Consider the following 22,045-nt stretch of genomic DNA (forward strand, 5'->3'; position numbering starts at 1 on the left):
TTACATTCTAGTAATATTCAATCATTTACCTTCATTTTGCAACAAACGGGAAGTCTCTAGCACAATACAGTATTTCGATTTATGGTGAATTTTTGAAAAAAAAATTTTCTTTACGTCCGCGCACGGTAACTCGGCCGAAAATCTCAGAAATTCTTTAGTCACTTTGTCGTAATGTTGCACCATTTTATATTAGCCGTTACATAAAGTTTTATATGTGAAAATGTGTGCAATTTCATGTAGAATACAACTAAAAATAACCCTTGGTTGTAGCTTTTATCAGTTTTGAAATATTTTCATATAAATCACGATAAGTGCCAAAATTTCAACCTTCGGTCAACTTTGACTCGACCAAATGGTCGAAAAACACAATTGTAAGCTAAAACTCTTACATTCTAGTAATATTCAATCATTTACCTTCATTTTGCAACAAATTGGAAGTCTTTAGCACAATATTTCGATATATGGTGAATTTTTGAAAAAAAGATTTTCCTTACCTCTGCGCGGTAACTCGGCCGAAAATCTCAGAAATTCTTTAGTCACTTTGTCGTAATGTTTGCACCATTTTATATTAGCTGTTACATAAAGTTTTATATATGAAAATGTGTGCAATTTCATGTAGAATACAACAAAAAATAACCCTTGGTTGTAGCTTTTATCAGTTTTGAAATATTTTCATATAAATCACGATAAGTGCCAAAATTTCAACCTTCGGTCAACTTTGACTCGACCGAAATGGTTGAAAAATGCAATTGTAAGCTAAAAGTCTTACATTCTAGTAACATTCAATCAATTACCTTCATTTTGCAATAAACGGGAAGTCTCTAGCACAATATTTCGATTTATGGTGAATTTTTGAAAACTTTTTTTTTTTACGTCTGCTTGTTACGAATTCATGCATCATTTTGTGATATTTTCTCTGTGTTGCTTTGATCATTTTCAACTTGTTATATACCAAAATCATCGCAATTTAGTGTATAATACAACGAAAAAAAAAACTCATTAGCTTTAACCGTTTGGTCACAGCGCAATTTGTATACAATTATATATGAAATTTTTTTGTGCTGTCATATATTTCAATATTTATATATGATAATGATATTTTTTTTCATTTCTGATGGTTGCATACTAAACTTCAGGCAATGACAAAAAAAGGAGCCAAAGATGAACACTTAATCTTAAAAACTAAGCGTGCTGTGATTTTTTGAAAAAACTTTTTTTCCGCTTCGGCGCTAACTCCCGAACGCCGCCGGCACACGGCAAACACTTTTGTAAAATGAGGCTCGGCGTTTAAGGGTTAATATAAAATATACTGAACTAGACTAACAGATTTCATGTCTATTTTTGTAATACATAGAATATAATCGCACGCGCGCACACACAAACACACACACTCACATATATACCGTATATATATAATGCCGTTATCATGTGTAATTTCTCATTTCTTTCATTGCTACTTAGGCCTATCATTTTGATGCCTCTTATGAAGTTAACTGAATATATAACGCCTATTTTTGTATTTCTTATTATCTAAGTTCGTAAAGAATTAAAATTAGCAAGAAGTTCAACAATAATTTAGTTAATGCTAAATGCCAGCAGTGAAGACGACTACCATGCTCATCAGTGGAGAATGTCTCCTCCTCATCGCAAAAGATGACTCTTACAGAAATCATCGGCCACTGGATTATATTATAACGCAAACCCTAGCCTCTATTCTTTGTGTTTCGGTGATATGAAGTGTTTTTTGGCAGGAGTATGATGAAATAATATCTTGGTCTCATGTAGCCTGTCAAGGATGGTTTGGGCAGCAACTTGAAGGGAGAGCGTAATGGTCTCTCTTTATGGCAACATTGGTTGTCAGGGGAGCTAGGCGGAGCTCCTTCAGTGATCATCCGATGATGATCCTTAACAGTAGTGCAACAGTGGGGCCGTCCTCCACTTTTTACAATGAATTTATCATATTTCCTCGTTCTCTCTGTTGTTGTATCCCTCTATACATGGTTGTTTTATTTACGCTAAGCTGCTGAGCAATATCTACGATAGAAACATTAGTCTTATGCAAGCTAATGATTGTGGTGCGGCTGAGTCTGTTGCCCATCTTATCGGTGCAATTGACAAGACAGTTTAATTTAACTTTCCTGCCCGAATGTGGAGTCACATGATAACATACGACGTTATGAGATTTTTTGTTTTTTGTTTTTGACAACAGTAATGGTTGAATTCTTTCTTTATTTATATATAATTTCATTGATGATTATTCAATATTATTTTATTAGTCAATAAGCTTTTATCTGGATTTAAAATATAGTTTCTTCTTTGATGCTTTTGCCCAATGATCTGAAGTGAAAATATTCAAAATGTTTCGTCATTTTTCGTAATATGAATTTTTCACTCACCATTTTTTCATATTGTTAACCGTATGAATAATAACCAAAGTCGAATAAGAAAATTACATTTCCTTGTAAATATCAAAAGAACAAATTACTGTTAGTTGAGTGAAAACTTCTGGAACATGTTGCAAAACATTTTTGAGTGACTGTACATGTGTGTGTGTGTATAAGTATATATATATATATATATATATATATATATATATATATATATATATATATATATATATATATATATATATATATATATACTGTATATATATATATATATATATATATACATATACACATACATACATACACACATACACACACACAGTGAACCCCTGCCTATTTGCGGTTCCGGATTCGTGGCTTCACCTATTCACGAATTTTTCTGTGGAACGTATATACACATTATTCGCAGAAAATTTGCCTATTCGTAGTATTTTTGATAGAGAAATATTCACTAATTACTGTATTTTCGTATTTTTATGACTAAATGCATTTTTGTGATAAAAATTTTAAAATACTCAGGTATAAGCATTTTTAGAGGGGTTTTTGGTGTTTGAACTATGAAAATCGGCAGTTATAAGCATTTATAGAAGGGTGCCAAGTATTAGTGAATTTTAGCTGTACGCTGGGGTTTGTGGTACACATCCCCTGTGAATACAGTCTCATATATATAATATATATATATATTATATATATATATATATATATATATATATATATATATATATATATATATATATATATATATATATATATATATATATATATATATATATATATATATATATATATATATATATATATATATATATATATATATATATATATATATATATATATATATATATATATATATATATATATATATATATATATATATATATATATATATATATATATATATATATATATATATATATATATATATATATATATATATATATATATATTATATACAGTCAACCTCGAAATTACGTGAGGTTAGGTTCTGGAGCCCCTCGTGCAAGGTGAATTTTCGCATAAGTTTGGCATGGTCTTTAAAAATTGCTAATAAATGTTTATTTCCAGAGTTTAAGTACTAAATATGACCTTAATCATGCTCATTTAAAAGCTAACTTTTAAATGAACTAAAGTTAGTGTAATTTTATTTAAAATTTAGCTTATTACCCTTAAAAAGGAATACAGTAAATGGTTGACATAAAAATTGAGTACTGCACAGTTTCATTTTAGCTCATTTACAGTATACTAATGTTACCCTAATTCATGGGATGCCGTTTTCTTTGTCACTTAGAGTAAAAGCCGTTTTCTTTGCATCACTAGGCAAAACGTCACAGTCAACAAAAGTACAATTCCATAAAACATCGAAAACATGTACACAATGTTCGTAGAAGGTAGTACAGTACAGGTAAAATTCAATCAATTTAAAATTATATACTGTACAGGTAATGACATACAGAGAATAATAAGTTGTAAACGTATGTTTGAGCGCTAACTACGAATGAGAGAGAGAAAGAGAGAGAGAGAGATATTGTAATAAAGTAACTGTACTGCTTTTGTATCGTATTTATGCGCAAATATATAAATACAAATTTTCCATTCTGATTTTACACCTAAAAACACGAAAACTTAAAAATTATACACACTTTCTACAGGGTACCATCTTTGAAAAATGCAGGGTATCACATCTTGTAAAAGTACACCAACTGAACGTGCTGTAATTACATGCACATACAGATTGCAACCAGCACTTTTCTCCGAGGTGAACAGAGTAATTTTCAAAGAATGACACTTATACAACTCTTAGTTACATCTCTGATATTACATTAAAGAATTCATTTTATCAAATGAGTGTGACTGAGCAACCTCATCTCAAGGTCATGTAAAGTCCTTGTGATAAAGACTTTGCAAATGGACATAATACTTGTATGATATTTATGTACAGAAATATAAATATAAATTTTCCATATCGATTTTACAGTTAAAAGCATGAAAACTTATAAATGTACTCCAAACATTAAACAAGCATTTTCTGCAGGGGTATCATCTTTGAAAAGTGCAGTAACTTTGCAAATGGGTATCACATCTTGTAAAAGTACACTAAAGTGAATGTGCTGAAATTACCTTTGCATCATATTTATGCATGTACAAAAATAAAAATAACACATTTTCGATACAGATTTTACACATGAAAGCATGAAATGCATTTTTCATAGAGGTTTTTTACACATGAAAGCATGAAATGCATTTTCATCGAGATTTTGCACATTAAAACATGAAATGCATTTTCATACAGATTTTACACATAGAAGCATGAAATGCATTTTCATACAGATTTTACACATAAAGAATGAAATGCATTTTTCATACAGATTTTACACATAAAAGCATGAAAACTTGTAAATTACTTAAAAATTAAACACCCACTTCTGCAGGGTTTCTGAGAATTTCGTGTGTCTGTGAAAAATGCGTATGCCCATTAGTTAGGTTCAGTGAAAAGTTTGTGTGTGTTTGAATACGAAATGCAACTCGAATCGTGTAAGATCGAAGTATTATGCATATATATATATATATATACATATATATATATATATATATATATATATATATATATATATATATATATATATATATATATATATATAATATATATATATATATATATATATATATATATATATATATATATATATATATATATATATATATATATATATATATATATATATATATATATATATATATATATATATATATATATATATATATATATTTAAAATATTCTTTGTTATTCTGCTGTTCAACCTCCATGCATTATTTTAGGATTAATATACTAACAAAGACCAGAAGAACATTCTGGGAAAAGCAGAGAGAAGTGGTCTAGGCTGTGTTTCAAAATTAACCGTTCCTAACAGCTTGTAAGTCAGTATTAGGGACCTATCCCACAGTTAGGTTTTTCATCAGGTCACCTCTAGTGAGGGTGTTGTTAAGCATTCATTTTCTCTGTCCTATGCATCGGCGATGTTTTTGTCAATTTTCACACTGCTGGAGGCTATTGAAGGAGCTCTGTTCATGAAAACACCTAAATCCCGCTTCCGACCTAGGGTCAGAGAGAGAGCACAACCATCTTAGAAAGCACATACACGTCAGTGCTCCTGATAATTCTGTCCTTTGTCCCTTCTTCTGTCCTTTTTTTTTACTAAGTGAATAGACGTAACATGTTATTCCAACTCCCGGGCGTCCGTTGTAGTGCGTAAGCAGCCTATATGAAGATAAGTCTGGAATTGACAAGATTTCATCGATCTGCTGATATTTCTTCCACTGTACTCCTATTTCCAAAATTTCCCCCTTCCTCACCCACTGACTAGAGATCCTGGTGGAACCATAATTCCTGTATGAAGTCTAGTATATGAATAATTATTATTAGCATAAGCAATATTCAGGCAAGCCTTGGAACCTGATCCTACCATTGTTTGGAAGAGGAATGGCCTTTCAAAATACTAAATTGTCGTACAATAGAGCTACCAGAACAATCACTGTAAGAGCGTGTTCTTTCTTTTGTTTGGACTAGGTGGGTAATGAATGGGTTTGATGTAATTCATTTGTTTCAGAAATAATCCAAATTATTCAACTCATAGTTCCAACTGGCGACCTAATCCAAGTAAGTAATTGTCTGTCTCTTGGGGTAACTTTTAGCTTTAATTGACAGGATTACGTGGGTCTTAGGTAGAGCAGGGCTACATAAATTACAGTAATTAATAAAAAAAAATCATCAGCCGAAGGACCCCTGTAAGAATGGTGACCTTAGCCACAATCTCTAATTAATTCACAGAGAAAAAGAATCTGGAATCAGATTAACTACAAATCCATTTCAAAGAGAAAAGTCAGATTATATTAATTTCCTGCTAATTCTTCCAAACAAGGAGATAGGCCAAGGTATAATAGCAGTAAGAATACCATTTTTATCAAGAAATTAGCGTAGGTAGGGAAGTGAGAGCAGCTATAATTTATAATGTACAGGATTTTTAATAAACACTTTTGCCACGTCCAGAGACTGCTCTGCATTCCACTCAAGGTCGTGAAAATTACCGAGTAAGGATTTAATATTTTGTTATTTCCCTGGCCAAGGATTAATGCATGATATTGATCTTTGAACAAGTTAGCTATTGCATGACAGTACTGGGAGGACGTATGCCTAGTGTCTCTCGCAGGATGGGTGGACAAATTTATGAAGTCCATAGAATTTCCAACAGTAACCGTTCGTCGCTACACCGAGGCCACCTATTGAGTGTGATGAAGTAACTGTTCGTCGCTACACCGAGGTCACCTATTGAGTGTGACAAAGTTAATAAGTTTCCATATTGCGGGAATCATATCAAGTTTCCTTGCCATTGATATTGTAAACGAACGGCAAGTGTTAATGTCATAATTTGCATTTTCAATTAATGTAAATTCAGGCCTGTCAGGATGTCACAAATCCATTCCTTTTGTGTCTCAAACGGCCTCAATAAGCATGGCGGATTCTTGGAGCGTTTAAGCTATACGAGAAAAAAAGCTTAGCTCATAGTGAATTCGTTTTCCATCTCCATAACGTAAAAGCCTTTGTATTGTTGGTGTATTTAGTTAAAACCTGTATTCCTACAATTGCTTCATTTGTTTTGTGAGAGGAATTCCAGTGCGTTGTGTTGTTCATTGTAAACAAACCCTGTGGCTTGGAGGTCGTGTATCACTCCGCCAGCCTGCTTCTAGCCATGAGTTTTGAATTTCGCTGTGTTATAACGGGACTTGTCCGACATTTTGGAAACTGGTTGACCGCTCTCCTGTCCGCCATCTTAAAACCCTTGTTGTTATTGTTGTATGATTGGTTTGTGTGGGTGACATAGTCACCATAGCCTCTGCCTCATTTGCTCCATGTTGGTAACTACTTTGCCCTGCGTAGTAATCATACTCGCAAACTCTGAGAAAGAAATAGACTTCGATAGATAGGGAAATAGGTATAGGATTCCATACAATAGATAAAAGCAAGATATAATTTAGTCAGGGAATGACAGTACTTATTTAGGAAATGTATAACAAGAAAAGTACACTGACTTAGGGAATTATATAAAAAGAAAAGAACTTCTCATTTTTACCACACTCACCAGTGTAAGATGTATGACTCAGGGGCCAGGGAAAGTTAAGATGCTAAGACAGTCCCCCAAAACAGCCCAAGAAGATGTATCTCCAAATAAGAAACCTGCCCATGTTCAGTTACAATAATTTCACTGATTCTCTTAGGCAGCAAAGTAAATTCTCTTCTCTCTCTCTCTCTCTCTCTCTCTCATATATCCATAAGCATTCAGCGAAGTGTACATGCACCGCCTTCCTCAAAAGAATGGGCCAACATAGGAATAATTCATTAAAATAAAGCAGATAAACAGAAACACCTCTGTCCCACAAATAGCTGAGGACAAGTTAAGATAAATTACAGTTAGAAATTGTCGGTCACGAGTGAGGACTTTTATCCAGACCTCAGCGTAAAATGTAGCCTTCCTCCCTGTGCATGAAAAGGAAGTAGCACAGCGGATACTAGGAACTAGTCACTCACGAGGGCCCCCAGGGCAACTACAATTTATTTTTCCTTTTTTACAGTGCCACCTTCCCTTTCTCTCCTACTCATTAGTTACACTCTGCTAGGTTAGAGTGCATTTTCCTCGACTACAAATTAGTTGAGCTCAATTCAAGTGTTGTCCCTAGGAACGCACTGGCACCATAGTGCCACCAAAGAAAAAGACAGAAGAGGAACACAGAAGAAAAGTCCTTTTGTGAATAAGTTACACCAGTACATAAAGATACTGAGTGCCACCAGTGTGACCTTTACACGGCACACTCAACCACAGTGCCACCTTATTGAAAAGGTGCCACATCACTGAAGGGTCACCCAAATCTGAGGGATACTTCCTTGCTGCCCAAGTACGTCCAGTCAACCCGGATATACGCCCTTACCCACCAGAACCATGGTGACAGATAATCACAGAGCCTTCTTGGAGCTGGGGAAGGTGGCAGGTCTCACAGGATTGGACCTCACCAAGTGGGTTAAGGAACAGCTGGATGACTTGGCCAAGCAAGAGAAGGAAGAAAGACAGGAACGGCGGAATTATGAAGCTGAACAGAGGACTTATGAAGCCAAGCAGAGGAGTTATGAAGAACAACAGAGGAGGTATGAAGAAGAACAGAGGCAGCTGGACGATGACAGAGAAGAACAGAGAAGACAGCATGAACTAGCTCTCAAAGAAAAGGAGCTCGAGCTGGAAAGGGTTAAAAGGGAAAATGCCGAAGCTATAGCTATACAACAAGCCTCCAACCTCATACCTGCTGCACCAAATGCTCTGATCTCGAGCATTAATTCCCTCATCCCCAAGTGGACTGAGGACGAGCCAGAAGCATGGTTGAAGGAAAAAGAGGCACTCTTTGACAACTATGACACCACCTCGACAGAGAGGGCCTTAGTACTTGCCAAGCACATGGAGGGAAAAGCTAAGGCAGCCCTTCGCTCACTGGCGAAGAGTCAGAGAGACAACATGGTCAAAGTGCATAGAGTCATCACGAAGGCCTACGAAATAACCCCGGAGAAATGGAGACAGCGGTTCTGAGGTCTTGCCGAGGAAGTCAGCTGTTCCTGGACTGAATGGGCCTGTCACAAGACCCAGTCTGGTACCCGCTGGTTCGACTCCTTGTCTTGCACTACATTTGAGGACCTCTTCAACCGGACCATGCTGGAGGATCTTTACCAATGCGTGCCTGGGTCCCTTGCTGTATATCTGAAAGATAAACAACCCACCACCCTTATGGAAGCCTGCCGTATGGCTGATTCATGGGAAACCTTCAACCAGTCCCACAGCACATCTCAGCAGCGCATAGTACCACCTGGATACCTCTCAGGCTCGACTCACCTTAAGAATGAACTGCCTAGCAAGCCTACGTGTACCCACTGTAAGAAGGTGGGGCACACTGAGGCCGAGTGCTGCTACAAGCTAGGCACTAATAAGCAGCCCCCTACTAACAGCCAGAACTCCTCTCCCTCTACATCCACTCAACCCTCTCCACCAACAGTCACCGCAGGTCACCGAGCCCCTGCAAAGGGCCTGTGCTGATCCTGTGGTGCTGCCGGCCACTACAGTGCTGGACATCCGGCCTGTCCACCTCATGGCCCTACCACCAAGTTCGTCAACCTCATTAGCACCTCATTCTCTGTGGCTGGGCCGCAGAAGGTACTGTACCCCGAGAGACTGGAGATCCAGTTCATCTCGGTGGCCCTCCTTAAGGGCTCTAGCCTGCCTGTGACCCTTCCAGTCACGGTAGACACTGCGGCAGATGTTAGCCTGACCCAGTGGGAGATGAAATGGATAGATGGCTACACCACAACCGTTCCCTCAGTCAAGCTCCAGGTCATGACACCTTAGGGCATGCTACCCCACCACCTTGGTGTGGTGGATGGAATTCGGCCCGGAGTGGACTTCCTGTTGGGTGGGACCTCCTCTGGGGAAGCCCTCCCCAATGCCACTTCACAACCACGCTACCTCCTCCACAGAGGCTCAGACTGTAAGAGCATCCCAAGGAGAAAAACAACCTTCTGCCCACCGAAGTGGTCAGCGGAAGGGGCACACACCAAACCGTTCTCAGCCTAGTCCTCTCTCTCCACAAAAGGACGGCCAACAAAGAGGTCCTCCCTCTCCCTTAAGAGACATTCAGGAGGAGCAGTACTGCTGTAGGACGTGCAAGCGGACAGGCCACTCTACTAATTGGGAGGGTTGCCCAAATAAGCAACGCCCAGCGGACGCTCCCGAGCAAGACTCTCCGAGAGGCTCTGATCTCCAGCTGGGACAGGAATCTCTGTCTCAGCCCAATTCAAGTCATCCGCGAGGTATTGCACCTCCGGACACCTTGTCAGGCATGCCTGACCCTCAGTCGCTGCCAGTGCCACTTGCAAGCGCTGAGCAGTGCGACGCTCTGTCCGGCTCGGACATTGAGACACCAGTCAAGGAAGGACCCTGTGCTAGGTCCAGATCATGAGGCGGATCCTCCTCCGGGAGATCCCGGATCCCTCACGGCACTAATCATGGCAACCGGTAAGCCTCCAGCGCCTGACACTTCTTCCTCACCAAATCCATCCCCAGAGGATGAACCCCTGGTGGACCAAACTGTTACACCTTCTCTGGGAGACCAGGAACTGGCCTCCTCGGACGCAGAGGTCGAGATTGCTCTCGCTCCGGTTGTTGCAGAAGCCGGAGTAGGGAGGCCTCCTGTAGCTTCTGAAGTTACCCCTGACTTCTCGCCCGCTAGCCCTTCTGGCCTTTCCCCAGAGTCGATGCCCTCATTACCTCCTAGGTCTGACATAGATAGGCCTTGGAGGAACCCGAAGAAGAAGAAGAAGAAGAAGAAGGGGCGGAAGAGAGCCCAGTAGTTGCAGAGCCATGGTCTCATCCTGGCACTAGTGCCCTCTCGGCACAGTACCTGCCCATCTTAGAGTTATCCTGGCTCCTTGCCCAGAGGAGGTAGCCAGCTTGATCTCTGTCATACTGTAGCCTAGACCAGCTTGAGTATATCGTAGCAGTAACCTTGTCACTTACACCGTCCATCGAGCCGCAGTAACCACGTAAGTAGATTGTAATTGAAATCAGCCATTCTAATCTATTGTGAAGAGAGCCACTAAGCTCATGACACGCATGACCCCAAGAAACCCATGTGTGGGTATTGTAAGAGAATAGGGCACCCCACTGAAGAGTGCTGCTTGACGGCTGAGAATCAGCCAGAAATCCCCTCTACTTCCTCAAACGGGACAACACCCCGAGCCACACCTGGGTTGTGGATGAAGTGTAAAGGGCCTGCCCTCTCCTATGGGACAGGTCCGGGTAAAGATTAAAGTCAGGCTTATTGCCCGGCTTGCAAAGTCTATGGGCACTCTGCCCAATGAACAAAATGCCCTAATAATAAGTCAAGTATGTCTGCTCTTGCCTTGGCAGTCACCGATCCAACATTTTTAGGTCCTCCAGCCCAGGGTCCCATTTATGTGACATTTCCCCGAGGTAGGTGCCCTGCCGGCCAAGTCAAAGCATTTGATGATTCTGGCACACAAATGTCCCTCGTAAGGGAAGGCAAAGTTCCCCGTGGAGCTATCATCAACAGACATAAACTCGTCACAATTGAGGGTATCAATCACTTTAAAATGATACTTCCTACTGTCGAGCTGAGGGTCACGAGACCTCATCGATCTGAAATCTGTGACCTCGCAGTTGCCAGATATATTCCTGGAGGTTATGACCTCCTCCTGGGACAGGACTTCCAGTCCCCATCTAAGTTAGAGCAATCCAGGGGTCCAAATCCCTCAAATCATTTATTAGGCACAAGTAAAACTCAAACGCCTGCATTCGTTCCACTGCCAGTGCCACCTGAGTGCAATGCGCAGTGGCCTCCTCCACAAAGATCAATTCCCGATCCCATTCCAGTGCCCGGATAGATAGTCACTAACCAGCATATGAACAAGATACGTTCTGGATGGCCGTTCATATTTTGAATTGTTCATAAGTTGGTTTTTAACATCATTGTAAAGGTACCATACTCTTCACACCAATTTAAGTATGATATAAAGTCAGTACAGTACTGTATGTTTTTTCATTTTAAAACATAATACAGTCAACCCCCTCCTATTCGCAGTTCAGGATTCGTGGCTGAACCAAATTATTTGTGGAAAATTTTGTAATTGCAGATTTTTTCGTTGAGCAATGTTCACCAATTACTGTTTTTATATAAGTGACTTACCTAGTAGTTACATAGCCATTAGTTTTCCATGTAAGGCAGCCTAAATTCAAATTTCGTGGGTGGCGCTTCAATTGCTCAGTGTATGTGCACAGTAACGCCTACCAACGGCAATAATGGGAACAACTAAGCTAACCACCTCATTCTGTTTTCTGCCCTACTTGACTAATCATCAAATGCTTACAGGAGCTTATTCTTATTTTCCGGTTATCTTACACTGGAACGTATATTTCATAGCCTTCGAGCAGGGATCTTTCAGGGTGAGTCTTGTCTCTTTTTTGTTATCTTGATTCAGATTCATCAACAAGCTGGCAACTTGCACGTCACTGGCAAAAGTTTGGTCTTAAAAGTAATTCTCGAATGTTACACCATTCCTTTAGGCCAAAACTTTTATTTATGTTTTGTTTACCTGGCTTAGGCTACATGCAAGTCACCTGTAAATAATTGCCTTAAAAATAATTCTTGACTGTTACGCCATTCCAATAGGCCAAAAACTTTTGCATTCATGATTTGTTTACCGGGCTGTAGGCTGTGCCCAGCCACTAGTAAATGATTGCCTTGAAAGTAATTCTTGAATGTCACGCCAGTCCTTTAGGCCAAACATTTGTGATTTATTTTTTGTTTATCAGGCCTAGGCATCTCGCAAGCCTCCGGTAAATTATTTTATAGTAATTCTTAAATGTTACGCCATTCCATTAGGCCAAAACGTTTGTAATTTGTTTTGTTTACCAGGCCTGGGCTACTCATCACACTTTCTTTTGCAGAGAACTGAAAAGTTTAGGGGCTGGAATGTAGTAAGGAGAGAATGGTGCATAATGTTTGGCTGCAATGAGCCTTAGGTGGAAACACTCTCGACAGCCAAGTATCGGCTGCTGGTTCTTGCCTCTGTAGTACTGTACTTTGGAACGTTATAGAGAAAGTTCGATTGGCCCTGGCGTACGGAGGTGTTTTTCCTGGTATCACGTAATCGTGAACATTCCACATCTCTAGCCCCTAGCCTCCAGCGCTAGCCATTTGCATCCACTAGTGGTGGGCATAATCAGTTACTGGATTCGATCACTAATTAGAGAATTAAAAACACATTGTTCTACAATATTAGAGTTGGATTTGCTCTGATACTTTAATGCTGAAACTGCTTTTTTATATAAATTTATCTTTTATTTTAGAAGATACATGTACTCTTGTTATCTTAAAATGCATTCATGTCTGAACATATAAAATGCTAATGTTTTTCATACATTTTACATATGTTTTTATGCCCAGAAGCCAGAAATTGCTATAAAGATATGAAAAATAGTAATCGATTACTAATTGATTCGTTTTCATGAAAGCAGTAGGTAACTGTGATTACCAAAAATCAGCAAAACGCCCACCACTAGCCTCCACCCGCCTCCTGCTTCCTCCTGCCACTGTGCGCACAGAAGCAAGCAACCGCCACCTACTTCCACCCACCTCCTGCCTCCATACACCACCTGCCTCCTGCCTCCCTGGCTCAGCTCAGATCTCGCAGAACCCGGCACCAGCTCATGTCCACCTGGCACCAATTCTCTCCTGTATTATCCACTTGCTCCCACGCCTGGCTCCTCGCTTCTGTCCCGTGCCTTTGCCAGCCTTATATTTCTATTACACTATCATGAATTTACCCATTGTATTGTGACAGTGAAGTGTTTTGCAGTGGAGGAGGTGGCTACTCGTCCCCGATGCTTGTAAACGAAGGTCCCTGTCTTGCTCCCCCATACTGGGGAGAAGACATACTGTAGGTCCAAGGTAGGTCGGGGGGTTTACATAGGGGTAGTTGCTCCCTAAGTTGTGCCCGTTGCCAGTCCCAGGTATCAACAGACAGTGTGTAGTGGAGCAGGTGGCTGTCTGGCCCCTCGGATCTCCTAGACCTAAAGTCGCTGTCCCTCTCTTCCGCACTGGGGAGAAGATATGCTGGCGGTCCAAGGGGGTTGCCCCTCACTGATAGTTGTCCCCTCAGTCAAACCTGTAGGCTATTCCCTCCCAGGTGTTGGCAAACAGCCCTAAAAAGGCATCTTGATGGAGGTGTAATGTTAGTCAGGCACTGGAAAGGCATCTTGACAGAGATGTCCAAAGAGGCAGGATAAGGAGGTGTCCTTACTCTTGGAAACAACTGTCTTCTTTCTTAAAACCCATGAGCACCTCAAGTTGATGCTTAATCAGGGCTAAAGCAGAGTCTTCCTGAGCTGATGAAGAAGGGAGAGGCACCTGTTGTGTTCTTAGAATGTACTTTAGGTAACTGTGCAAAGTAGTAAGTTTGGGAGGCGTTTGTTTAGAGGAAGAACTGCCAATATTCAGGTAACCGGCGATGTGTAAAAACTGACCAGAGCTTCATTTGTACTTCCTGTATAGTCAAGTGACATCAAATGTTCAACAAATATGCAGGCTTATCAGTGATTCCTTATTAGGCTAAGAAGATGGCAAAATATATGGAATGAAGAACCTGAAAATAATAAATTAAAACAGATAAAATCCAGTGTTGGAAAATGGAGTTCGTCATATCAGAGAGAGAGACAAGCACAAGTAATTCTGACATGTCTTCGAATAGGCCATACTCGTTTGACACATGGACACTTAATGAACAGTCCATGTGGCCCTCTTCCCAAATGCCCAGATTGCAATGTGCTGATAACAGTTAAGCATATACTGTGTGAATGTCCAAAATATAACCTGCAGCGATTATCAAATTTTGGAAATAGACCGATAGAAGAAATTTTGTCAATCTTCAACATTCTCAATAGCACCCATTTTAATGTTTATGAGAAGCTGCAAATTAATTAAAAAAAAAAAAAACAATCAAACAATCAATCAGTATAATGAATTTTAAAACAAGTAAATTTTATGAGTTTACTTAATTTATTTTGAATTTTGATATTCCTTTTTAGTGAGTATGTATGGAAGCATGAGTTTAAATGTATTTATTGTGTGTGTGTGTTCCAGTATGAAAGCATATGCCTTTTTACAGCTTTTAATTTCATTTTCGTTCATCATCATTGACAAGTGACCTATTAGGTCCCAGTGCTAGGCTTCTAGCCTAGACTTGTCATTTCATCCTAATCCTTCGGGCCAGCCCTATGAGAGCTGATGGTCAGTTCAGTGGTCTGGTTAAACTATTTTAATAATAATAATAATAGGCTAAGAAGATTTAATAATGGCGACGATCAAAGAGGAGTTAACCTAATAGGCTAAATGAAGAGGACCCACAGGCTCGTCTGGCAGTTGCTTTTAGGTAGGCTGGCTTAGGCTATGCATGTTATTGGTTTCCTTAATGTCATAACATGTTTGTGGCTGATATAGCTTAGGATAGCTATTTATTCTTGTGGGAGTATGAGAGGAACAAGACATTATTTTGGCCTAATGTTGATCTAGGGCAAGTGATAAGACCCTAGTGTAATAGCTTAGCCTATTCGCTAAGTATAGCCTAGCCTAACCCAGCATGGCGGATTTTGCTAGGTATGTTGAACCATTTCGAGTTCACAGTGAGGATGACAATGTGGCCAACAGATGGCAGGACTGGACAACAGATTTTTGGAATGTTGCAGTAGCCCATAACATTAAGGGTAAGAAGAGGCAAAAAGCCCTACTGCATTTACCTGCAGGGAAAGAAATAGCAGAGATTTACAAACGGTTCACAGATGCACAAAAAGGAGGGGAAGACAATGTGGAAACTGTCATAAATTCAATTGAAGAATATTTTAAACCTCATGTTAATAGGTTTTATGAAATTTGTGAATTTCGTCAGTGTGTGTGCAGCAGCCTAATGAGGGAATTCAAGCATATGCTTCAAGATTGCAGGAATTAACCAGAAATTGCACGTTTGGGGATAAAGACAACAAGATTCTTATACAAATAATGGAACATGGTACATCGGAAGCGGCACGTAGGAAGATTTTGAAGAAGGAAATGACACTTTCAGAGATGATGAAATTTATCCAAGCTGAAGAGCAGTCAGAATTTCAAGCAAGGAAAATTGAAAATAAAGATGCCAAAGAATTTAATCTGGCCAGAAGAGCAACACAGGCCTAAGCCTAAAACAGGTTATGCTCAGACCTCAAGCAATCAAAGGACAGCAGTGTCATATGAAGGAAATTCATCATGTGCACATTATAGAGAAACATTCACTGAGTGGAAAGCAAGGATCTTGTATAAATTCACAGCATGGATCAGATGGAACAAGACAACAGAAGCAAAAGGGGAATTCATCATTAAGGCCTAAATAGGACTTCACTCAAAGGCCTATAAACAGAACGTGCTGGAGATGCGGATTTGAGTACCCACACAGAAGGAAACCATGTCCTGCAATAAGTAAGCATTGCAGCACATGTGGTAAGGAAGGTCATTTTACCAGGTTGTGTTCAAAAAGGAAAACTCTTAAAAGTATTGATGAACATAAGTATAATTTTACCAGTGAAGGTGGTAGTGATGAAGGTCATGTATTTTATGTTAATCAGGCTATTTGTAGGAAAAGTAATGTTGAGAGACCTATGGTATATGTTAACATTAATAATGTGCCCATGGAAGTTTGTGCTGACTCTGGTGCAACAGTCACCATTTTAGTATTTGCTGGTTATGATAAAATGAAAAATAAGGTTAAGTTACGTAAAAGCAAGGCTAAAATATATCCTGTTGAAAGTGTTGTTCCTTTTTCATAAGTGGGAGAATTTGATTGTCAGATATCTGCTAATGGTAATAATGTAAAAAGGACAATTTATGTTGTGGAAGGTACAAACTCTTACTTGTCTGTTTTAGATTATAAGGCTGTTGTTGAATTGGGAATTTTAAAGTTCCTAAACACAGTTGATTCTACTAGTGGTATTGTGTCTGAGTTTAAAAATGTCTGAAGGCATAGGTAAGTTGAAAGATGATAAGGTTAGGCTTCACATTGATGAGGCTGCACAGCCTGTTGCACAGCCACATAAAGTATCCCTTTCCAGATTCGCAAACAGGTAGAAAAGAAACTTGGGGAGTTGGAGGCACATGACATAAGAAAAAGTAGAAGGACCAACTCTGTGGGTTTCTCCTATAGTTACAGTACCCAAAGATTCAGATTTGCAAATTATAAGAATATGTGTAGACATGAAACAAGCTAACAAGGCTATCAAAAAAGAGAGGCATCTCACTCCAACGTTGGATGAGATAATGGCTGATCTTAACTTGACTTAAACCAAGGGTATCAACTTGAGTTGCATGAGGACTCATGGTATATTACCACATTTTCTACTCATGTTGGTCTTAGAAGGAAGAGAAGACTTGATTTTTGTATATCCTCAGCAGCAGAAATATTCCAGAATGTAATTAGGGAATTGTTATCTGATATTAAAGGTGCAACTAACATTGCAGATGATATTTTCTTATATATGCTGAAACACAAGCAGAGCATGATTGTATTCTTAAAAAGGTTATGAAGAGGTTGCAAAATAGAAATTTAACTCTCAATAGAGATAAATGTAGATTTAATAAGAGTAATTTGAATTAATTTGGATATATTTTCTCTCATAAAGGTGTCTCCTGATCCTAAGAAAGTACTGTACAGGCAATTAAGAATGCCCAAAGACCTAATAATGCTAGCGAAGTTAGGAGTTTTCTAGAAGTGTCTCATTATTGCTCTATGTTTATACCTGATTTGAGTACAATTTCAAAGCCTCTCAGAGATTTAACTAAACGGGATGTTCAGTGGAAGTGGGAAGCTGCCCAAGAGCAAAGTTTTGAGGAAATTAAGAATAGGTTAACGGGTTCTGAGATCATGGCATATTTTGACCCTAAAAAAGAGATTTCTCTTATTGTGGATGCAAGCCCAGTAGGAAGGAATTGGTACCTACTAGTGCAGGAAGACTTAAATGGGGAAACAAAGATAATTATGCCAGTAAATCCTTTTCAGAGGTAGAGCAGCGGTTCTCGCAAACTGAGCGTGAAGCTTTGGCTATAGTATATTCTATTGAAAGATTTCATATTACTTGTACGTAAAATCTTTTAAAGTAATTACTGATCACCAGCCCTTAGTAAAAATTTTCAATAGTCCAACAGCAAAATTAACAGTAAGGTTAGAAAGGTGGAATTTAAGAATAATGCCATAGGACTCCACAGTAATTTACAAGCCAGGGAAAAGCAATCCAGCTGATTTTATGTCTAGGCATCCAGTTTCACAGCCCTCCTTACACAAGGAAGCAGAAACCAAGGAGTTTGTGAATTACATTATGACAAAAGCAGTACCAAAATCCTTAAGTTTAGAGAAAATTGAAATGGAAACCAAATTAGATAAGACTTTAGGGAAGTCACAGACGCTATTAAGATGTTATGGGAAAGAAAGATAGGAGGTTCACAATGTTTTACAGGATTAGGCAAGAGCTTTCTTTATATCTGGACCATGGTGTACTTTTAAGGGGCTCAAGGATTGTCATTCCTTGTGCATTAGAAAAGGTGATAGATCTTGCTCATGTAGGACACCAAGGCATTGTTAAAACCAAGCAGCTATTAAGAGAAAAGGTTTGGTTTCCAGAGATAGTTGATAAGGTACAGCAGAGAATTAAGAATTGTCTCCCATGTCAGGCATGCACACATGAGAACAAGAGAGAGAGAATTGTTTCCCTCAGTACTTCCAGATGGAGTGTGGGAAGAAATTTCTGTTGATTCTGTGGGCCAATTCACCCATCACAGGGATATTTACTCGTAGTGATTGATGATTATAGTAGGTATCCAGTTGTTGAAGTGGTGAAGTCTACGGCATCAACCACAGTGTTACCAGCATTAGAGAGAATTTTTAGTATTTTTAGGGTTCCCAAGGTGTTGAATAGTGACAATGGTCCTCCTTTTCAAGGTTCTGACTTTAAAAATTTTTGTGAGGAACTAGGTTTTCACCATAGGAAAATAACACCATTATGGCCACAAACCAATGGAGAGGTAGAAAGGTTTATGCAAGCCATTTTAAAGGCTGTCAGGACCTCTTAGTGAAAATATGAATTGAAAAAGTAATTTGAGTGTATTTCTTAAGAACTACAGAGCCACACCTCATAGCACAACAAAGAAGGCTCCAGGGTCTGTAATGTTTAAAAGAAGTTTTAGAACATCCTTACCAGAGCCAGTAAATTTAGATGATGATTTTAACATCGAGAAAGCTGATGCTAGTGGAAAGATGAAAATGAAGAAAGATTACGAAAAAAGAAAAGGGTATGTCATAGAGATATAAATGTAGGAGATGAAGTTTTAGTTAAAAACAGTGTTAAGGGTAAGCTTCAACCTCCATTTTTACATATTCCTCATACTGTAGTGTCAAAGAACAATACAATGATAACAGCAGAATATAGTGGGAGGAAAGTAACTAGAAATTCATATTTTTATAAATTGCTGTCTCCTGACATCTACCAAGCAAAACCTAGTCTTGTTGATAACCCCCAAATGTATGATAATAATGTACCATCACCTTGTAATAAGCAAACTCAGAGAGAAAAAGTGAAACCCCATTATTTGAAAGAATGTGACTTAATGTACTTTATTTCATTGTCATTATTTGAGTTAATATGTGACCTCGTGTTTGTCAAGGTTTGACTTTATTTTAGTGCTATTACATGTGTTGTTTTGGGCATTCCTTTTCGCCATTCTCTTCAGGCTATAAAAATGTGATAGATTGTGTGTGTTTGATTTGTATATTTTGCTTTAGTAATGTTTATGTTCATTTCCAAGGAGAAGAGGGATGTTGTGTTCTTAGAATGTGAGAGTCATTACTTTAGGTGACTGTGTGAAGTAGTAAGTTTGGGAGGCATTGTTTAGAGGAAGAACCGCCAATATTCAGGTAACCGGCGATGTGTAAAAACTGACCAGAATTTCATTTGTACTTCCTGTACAGTCAAGTGACATTAAATGTTCAACGAATATACAAGCTTATCAATGATTCCTCATTAGGCAGAGTAGATTTAATAGTGCTGAGCGTCCTACCTTTGGTGCCGAAAAGTCCATAGTTGGTGCCTAGCACCCAGTAGTTGGCTCCGAACATTCGGGTGCGCGGGAAGTCTGAAGCGGCGAAGCTGGCCAAGCGAGCCGAAGAGAGCGCTTAGCAGAAGGACTCAGGCACTTACTCATCTCGTTGCTTGGAGACCAAAATCGGGCGCTTACATATCTTCATCACCTCTTCGTCAGAACATGAGCGTCGTTGCAGAGTCCTCTGTTTTGGTTTCAGCCTCAACTCTCAAAATTTTCAAGCTTTTTTCTGGGCAGGAGCGGATGAACGCAGGGAGTTCTTTACATTATCAAGAAATCTACTGGATTTATTACACATCTGACTCAATATTAGGGCAACTTCGTAGACAAACAAGCAAGGGAAAATACTTTGGCTTAAGGCCTTCTTCACGTGAGGGAGGATTATGTGAACTCGGGTTCTCTTAACTGATTATATTTACATAACAAAACACAGATCAGAAGACTGATGGATTACTGGGCAGGTAATAATAAAGGCCTGCTAAATGAATGAATCCTACACGGGATAAATATTCTACACTGATGATGTCTTCATAACAGGAAACATAGCGGAGGGGGTAGAAGGGGTATTACACGTGGGATAGAGCCGAGTGATTCCACAGTTGAGGCCTATCTGCAATATATACAAGACGGTTACTTGCAAGAATAATAAGACACTCAAAGGGAACTGAGTGAATGCACAGATGGTGCCACGTAACTCAGCTCAACACTAAATGCATAATTACGTTGACACTGAATGCTCCAACGCAAATTAATGAAGGTGATCGCACAAAGGAAAAGAAATTAAAATCAGACTGAGAAATAACTGGAATCGTGACTAAGAAACCTTATTCTAGTACTTACCTTCATCAAGATGACGGTGTCCTCGTTCGATAGGGCGCTGGCAATGGAGGAGGGAATTAAGGGAAATGTCACTACAAAAGTATACTGCTCCAAACCTCGGGGTTGAACACATGGAAGGTCCAAGGGTCAGGCAAGGGTAAGGACATCTGTTCTCGGTGGCATTCTGCGCTCTTCTTTCTCTTGATTGCCATTGCATTGTCTGTTAATAACCTCAGGGATTATGCCTCGGCATCTGGGTAGGTGGCTCAAAAGGTCAGTCTTTGTCACATTTTCTATATAGACCACATGGCATCAGTTAAACCTCATGGATGGTTCAATGTGGCAGGCGGCACTGATTTTTTCTTTTTTGTTGGCTCCTCCTTTGCTTGATGCCAAGAAGGTACAAAGGTCACCTGGAAACAAGGCCTTAAGCAGTCATTTGAACAGAGAGAAGGGTTAGGCTTAACCATTTTGGGGAATGAGGGAGAGTGTTTATGAAGGGGCAAGTGGAAATCCACAGTTCTAGTAATTAAAACAATTGTAATGAATTTTATTTCTTTTTCACTTACGTTACCGATGTAAAAACGGGTGAGGTGGCTTGGAAAGAGGTTCCATCCATTGCAATATATGTATGTATATATGTTTGCATATTGTTACAAAGTGATCAAGCACCTGGTTATGACACAAATAATAATACCAAAAAGTTACCTCACATCGACCAGACACTTGAAACCTCATAACAAAGATCTTTGAATCTCGAAAGGTACAGCCCCCTTAATGAGAGACTGCCGTGACGTAGTCGCATGGCTCCACCATGGAATATTCTTTCTCATGCTGTAGATTTGCGACGGGCAAGGGGGGCTCTAACGAGGGAAAGCATTCCCCGTTTGAATCTAAATGTCTCTCTCTGTCCTCTTTTCTTCTACTCCTTTTTATTTCTTCCTCCAGCTTATTTTTTCAATTCTCTTCCATCTTCCTATCCACCCGCTATGACTACCGCTTCTATATATGTATATGTATGTGTGTGTATGTATGTGTATATGTGTATGTGTATATGTATA

At 39.2% G+C, this 22,045-nt stretch overlaps 1 protein-coding gene across 1 annotated transcript in view; it reads left to right on the forward strand.

Annotated features, from left to right (window-relative positions):
* Positions 1-22,045, forward strand: part of rb (adaptor related protein complex 3 subunit ruby) — an 819,028-nt gene that overhangs the window by 666,839 nt on the left and 130,144 nt on the right. The window lies entirely within an intron of this gene.

The sequence above is a fragment of the Macrobrachium rosenbergii genome, chromosome 58, assembly GCF_040412425.1.
Source record: "Macrobrachium rosenbergii isolate ZJJX-2024 chromosome 58, ASM4041242v1, whole genome shotgun sequence".
Classification (NCBI taxonomy): Eukaryota; Metazoa; Arthropoda; class Malacostraca; order Decapoda; family Palaemonidae; genus Macrobrachium; species Macrobrachium rosenbergii.